Source organism: Asparagus officinalis, unplaced genomic scaffold (assembly GCF_001876935.1).
Source record: "Asparagus officinalis unplaced genomic scaffold, Aspof.V1 AsparagusV1_Un394, whole genome shotgun sequence".
NCBI classification, from domain to species: Eukaryota; Viridiplantae; Streptophyta; class Magnoliopsida; order Asparagales; family Asparagaceae; genus Asparagus; species Asparagus officinalis.
The window spans coordinates 24,571-31,268 of record NW_017972659.1 but is presented as its reverse complement, the minus strand read 5'-3'; the positions used below and the strand labels follow the sequence as shown (position 1 = coordinate 31,268).

Below are 6,698 nucleotides of genomic sequence, written 5' to 3'. Positions count from 1 at the left end.
TGGAATACCAAAACTCAAAAAAAGCACTTTTTACATCCCAAAACTTAAAATACACCCTATATCCCAAAAAAAGATTGAAACAAACACCCTAAGGCTGCGTTTGGGAAGTAAGATTTAGATTTGGAATGTTGATTTAAAATCAAAGGATTTTAAATCTAGGATTTAAAATCAATGATTTGATAGAATCTTTTGTTTGGGTATCTTTACAAAATGCAAGGATTTGAAATCAAAGATTTGAAATATAGTGTTTGGATACACTTTTTTATACATGAACTTGGATTTCAGAATTTGTGTTTTAAGAAAATTTATGCTTTCTCTTAACTCCTCAATCTTTTATGCAGACATTAAGGTTTATGTTGAGGTAAAAGTTAGGATAAATTTCACAAAGTCCCTGAGAAGTTTGACAAAATATCTTCAAATTTTTCAATAGCTTATTTATTAATAAATTTTCAACAATGATATCCAATATATGAATCATTATTATCTTCAAACCATCACTATTTAATTTCATAACAAAAGGAAAATAATGTACCATCAGCTTGATCCCAGAATATCAATTCCAATATATGTACATCACAGGAAAACAAAAACATCCAATACAAATATGGATCCATATTTAAAAAACTCACTTTTCTTTTCAATAACAAATAACATGAAACTACCCCTCCTCACTGACACCTGAAGAAAAATATGGATATTACACAATGGCATTGGCTGCACTAGCAATCCTAGACCACAAACCAGCACACTCCTTTCCAATTGGTCCAGTAATTGCAGATCCTGAAGAAGCAGAAAACATCGATTGATATATATTAGATGAAGAAGTAAAAATAAATTTATGCATTACAGTTTTCACTACAAACAACAATGCATGTACAAAATAGAGTCTGATGCTGAGATGGTTAAAAAAAGGATAATCCATGGGAAATGAATGTAATATACCTTTCATTTCCCCCTTTGGGTGCACAATAACCCCAGCATTATCTGCATCACAAGCAAGTAAGTATAAACATGTCAAAACAAACCAAGATATAAATCATAAACAAATCTTGTAAGTGACATAGTTCAACACTCAGGAGGAAATAACGCTCAATTAATTATAAAGACAAATGTCCTTAATGCTAATATATTAAACCAACCGCATAGATATCCAATGAAACACAGTTGAATTTGGTATGCTTTTGAATATAGTTGTGGTATGCTTTTGAATATAATGTTGCGAGAAGCGATTATAAGCAAAAAAATTCCATCATCAAAAAATAATAACTGAATGCTGAAAGTTTATCCTACCATGCAACAACAACGTCAATTGAGTAATGCTTGCGAGAAGCGATTATAAGCAAATTTGAATAATGGCCATCAACCAAGCAAGAGCCTTGATACACCAGCACACAGCCAGGTAAGATTAAAGAGCACATCAAAGAAGATTTTTAGAACTAAGATTCCAAGCATTCTAAGCCCTTTCCCTCTTAGAGCCATATTTATGGTATACACGCACAAACACCAGAGTGAATATCATGTGGGATGAAAATATAAGATCACCACAACCATAGATGACTCCTCGAGGAACTGCAAACAAGAATAAACCAAATGAACATCTATAACATCCAAGTTATATGATAATGAGACTCTCTAAAGAAATGAATTCCAGAAGAACTGCAAACAGGATCACCTCAAATGAAGATTACTTACAGTTAATTAGAAGCACTTCCCACACGCTATCAGGAGGGGGCAATGTGGCAAGTTCGGAACCCTGCATGGAAGCTCAATGCTCTCAGTTATACTTATAAATTACCGAGTGAGGTTCATTTGAATGAAACTATAAATTACTAAGTGAAGTTATAGATGATATTGGTCAATTGCTATTGAAAGCTCATCAATAAAATTGGCATAGAGATGTACCTCGCGACAGTGATAGTTAAGCCCAGGAAGTTGAGTAGAATAGAATGTAACAATCCGTAACATTTGTGAGGCCTGCATGAAAAACTTCTTTGTCAGACTAAAGCATTGGCAACCATCAAACATGGGTTATCCAGTATCAATTATGGAACTTACAACTAAAAAAGCCAGCACCCTCCGGCATATTAGAACTGTATAGAAGCGTTTACTGTGGAAAATGAAAGGGTGAAATGTCCACTGCAGAAGAAATTGACGGAACATCATGTCATAAACATTTGGAAAACTGAATGAAAACAATCTCAGCCCTTCAGAGAAAACATGGGAGAAAGAAAAGAAGATATTAACAGAGTGAACTGAATGAAAACAATCTCAGCCCTTCAGAGAAAACATGGGAGAAAGAAAAGAAGATATTAACAGAGTAATCGAATAAACAACAAAAGAGGACATTCATCTGCGAGATACGAAACTCAACTAATGAAATTATAGATAATCTTATCATGATAAATGACAGGGCTTTTTAGTTTTTTTTAATACTAAAATGCAACTAAGTTCCATTAGATATATAGAAGCCAACTCAAATACAATGAATAAGTAACAAGGCAACCCATTAAGAGGGGAGAAGGTTGCAAAATTGTAGCACAGCTAAACTAGCATGTGGAAGGTGGTACAGATAAAAAAAAATAGGACAAGACCAGCAGAACCTTATGAAACTTTGCTGCTATAGTAATAATATAATGAGAAAGTAATGTAATTGAGTGACAAAAGATAATAAGATAGTAACTCATAAATTATTAGTAAAGGACATTTTTGTTCTAATTGAACACAAGGATAGCTTTTTCAAGACTTATTGCGACCGTATGTGACAGATAAACTACATAATAATATACTAACCGGAAGGATCATAAACCCAAGATCTTGGAGAACAGGTCCAGGTCGATGTAAATAGTGAACTCCTTGAGCTGCCAACCCATGAATATACTGGAGATGGAAACAACAAACATAGCATACTTCTCCAAGTTAGTCCATACCATGGTCATCAAAGTGAGCCTGCTACTTTTTTAAGATTTATTATTTCCAATCGGTAAATTCTTATGTAATATCAGTCTGAGTTATTTAACTATTTCTTTCTTCCCTTTCTGTACAAGAAATTTTATCAGCCTCGACATTAATTTCCTTTCCTTTTCGATACTATAGTTTATATTTTTTTTATTTTTTATCACTTATTCACGGAAACAATACTGCTCAAAAATTCCCAAATATATGGTGATATACACAATAAATCCAAAAATATAAATTGACCAAAATGTTCCTCCTCTATTACAGAATACTCTTAACAGCCCAATCTTCGTCACGAGATCATATAAAAAAATAATAACTAAAAAATAAACCCTAAGAGCAAAAGCTGCCACTTTTCCAAAAGAATCTGCACCTCTAGAGCAGTCTCTGTTGCAATCTTCCTCCATAACTAAAAAATCACATCAAAAAGTTCAAAAAATCCCCCTTAAATCAACAAATCTATACTTAATTTTTAAATTTCACCTGAGTTATAACAGCAACATTTGCATGTGCCTTTCAAATATTATGATAAGATAATAAATGACAGACAGAAAGAAAGAAATTGATCTTCAGAGGCATCAAATTCCACACAAAAATCAACGACGGGAGGAAAGAAATCCATACCTTGAGATCAAGGATCGATAATACGACCGTCGCTTGGCGAGCTTAAAACGCTCAGAGGAGGATCCCGACCCCAACCCTAACTCCATAGGATAGCAGGAAGCTCTGGCATAGGTTTCCAATGGTGTGGACGATGCAGGACTCGTCGGCGTGGTCGTAGGTGGGGTGTTCGCCGGACCCTCGCCGGGAGAGCTCCTGGATCGCCTCGCGCAGCCTCTCCTCCGCCTCCCGGAGGCGGACCTGCGCGGCGGCGTCGGGGGAGGAGGAGGCGGAGCTAGGGAATCGATGGAACGGGGAGAGAGAAGAAAGGGGAAGACCTAAACCCTAGATCAGATCTAGGGTTTTGACGAGAGAGGAGAGGGGAAGAGAGGAGAGATAGAGGAGTCGGGATCGGGATCGCCACTGAGAAATGTGAGAGAGGAGTCGGGATCGGGATTTAATCCCGTCGGGATTTGGTAAATACCAAGGGTGAGGAGAAATGTGAGAGAGGAGTCGGGATCGGGATTTAATCCCGTCGGGATTTGGTAAATACCAAGGGTGAGGGTGGGATTTCAAATACGTGTATTTGGGCTTTCAAAATCTACTCTTTAAAATCATTTGATTTAAAATCTCAGCCTAATTTGAGGGCCAAACAAGAGATTTGGATTTAAAATACCCTGAATTTTAAATCCAGGACGCAAATCCAAGTTCCCAAACACAGCTAAGAGTATCGCCTCTTTACCTCTCTCATTATATCTCACCCGCTATCTCTCTTTCATTCTTCCTCCGTTGGAGTTCTATCTGTTCACCAAACCCTAGATCAAATCCCCTCAAAGAATCAACCAAATAAAGGAAAAATAATTATCGGTTTTTGTCAAAAACCCTAAAAGCTTTGTTGATTTGCTGTCGGTTTGTTCTATATTATACAAGAAATTTGACCACACAGTTGGCAGATTTCAACTTTTTTTTTGAGTTGCTTGGATTTGATTTGTCTTCTCTCTCAAACTTGAATTATTAAATCAACCCTATTTGAAAGGTATAAAACCTAATCACATCGATCTAAAACTTTCTGGTGATTTATAATTCTACGGAGATTATGTGTTGGATCTAAAATATAAAGTTGTGATTTTTATCACTAAAAGAGGAGTCTTTCATTTTTTTGTGATCTTATTATTTTCATTTTGTGGATAAGATGAATAATGGATGCATGCAAATTAAATCACAAATTTATTACATATTTTTAGTGTTATGTGAACGCCACATTTAATTTAATAATCCTTTTCCATGGGCGATTTAAGCTATTGATAATTTCATGTCTGTTCTGAGATTTGCAGGCAAGAATAATGCTTTTAAAAAAATTTCTGTTTAGTAATGCCTAAGAACTGGATATTGGAAGGTATCTCAGGAAACATAAGAGAAAAAAAGAAATAGAAAATTAGGAACATGCGGTTGCGAACTTTTAAAGATGTTCTGTATTTAGATTCTATATGGGGGAACACCTAATGTGCAAGAGAAAATATGCTTATTAATTAAGATTCAGAGCTGATTGTTTTAGTTCATTTACGTCCTACTTCCATTCAAGCAAGGGATTAATGATTGCCTGTAGGGAAGAAGAGAAAGAACAGGGAAGAAGAGAAAGAACGAGTATTTTTGTTTGAGGGGGCTCTGATAACAAGTAAGGGGTTTGAATTTGATTCTATATTGTTGTATTTTCTCAAGGAGAATGCTCCTCTTTTTATAAGGGCCAAACCCATCATCTCCACCCCCTCATAACCGCGCCTGAGAGATTCTCTCAACAAACCCAATTTCCACGTTTTCATGTTTTTCACAAAAAAATTTCACGTTTCTCTCAACTGAGGAACATTGATTTGGTCACACAAGACCGAGTCAAGGTAACATCTCTCAACAAACCCCAGTTCTCATGTTTTCCTGGTTTTTCTCAACTCCCACTTGACCAAATCAACCAAGTGATATGCCTCCCACTATCCGTGAGATCAGATATTTTTTTCTTACCATTACTCCCACTATTCATAGAGAGTAACTCTTATTTCATTATTCATGAAATTTTACTTGGACTTATTTATTCCTAAGTCTCATCAAACTTACATGTTTGATAAAATATTTCGCTGGTATTCCTTTTGTCAAAGGATCAGCAATCATATCTGTAGTAGGGATATAAGTCACTTTGACTTCTCTATTTTCTACAATATCTTGAATATAATGATATTGGATCTTAATATATTTTTCTTTGGAGCTATTCGCGACACTATTGATTAAGCTAATTGCTGCTTGATTATCACAATAAATATTAATAGGTCCTTCTAACAAATTGAGATCTAGATCAATAAAAAATCGTCTTATTCAGACAGCATGTGTAGTTTCCATACTGCAAACTATATATTCAGCTTCTTGTGTATATCTAGCAACACACTATTATTTCTTGCTACTCTAAGTAACAGCTCCTCCTCCAAAGTTGAATAAGTATCCTGAAGTGGATTTTCCATCATATTTATCACCTCTGAAATCAGCATTGGAATAACCAAGGAGATCAAGCGAATTGGCTTGATAAACTAATCTATGAGTCAATGTACTTTTGATATACTTCATAATCCTTTTAACAGCTTCCCAATGTGCTCGTCCTGTATTACTTTTATATCGACTGACTAGACTTACAACATAAGCTATATCAGGTCTGGTGCACAACATTGCATACATTAGGCTTCTAATTGCTTGAACATAAGGAACATCTAATGGCTTTTGCCCCTCTCCAGGACTTTGCTCTTTACATAATCTATTTCCCATGACCAACGGCGTTGGTGCCGGATTGGAATTCTCCATTCCAAACCTTTTAAGAACTGATCTTAAATATTTTTCTTGGTTTAAACTTAAAATTATAGACTTTCTACCTCGAATTATTTGAATTCTAAGAATATATAATGCATCTCTCATGTCTTTCATCTCAAACTTTTTGCTGAGATCTACCTTGATTTTATTCAACATTTCTATGTCATTTTCAGCGAGCAATATATCATCAACATATAAGGATAATATATAAATTTGCTCTCACTTTTCAAGATATATACACAATTATCTAATTTACTTTGAATAAAACCAAGTTTAGTGACTGCATCATGAAATTTGAG

At 35.1% G+C, this 6,698-nt stretch overlaps 1 pseudogene; it reads right to left on the bottom strand.

The window, feature by feature from the left end:
• Positions 1–1,286: 1,286 nt before the first annotated feature.
• On the bottom strand, positions 1,287–6,393 carry LOC109827730 (annotated as a pseudogene).
• Positions 6,394–6,698: the final 305 nt, after the last annotated feature.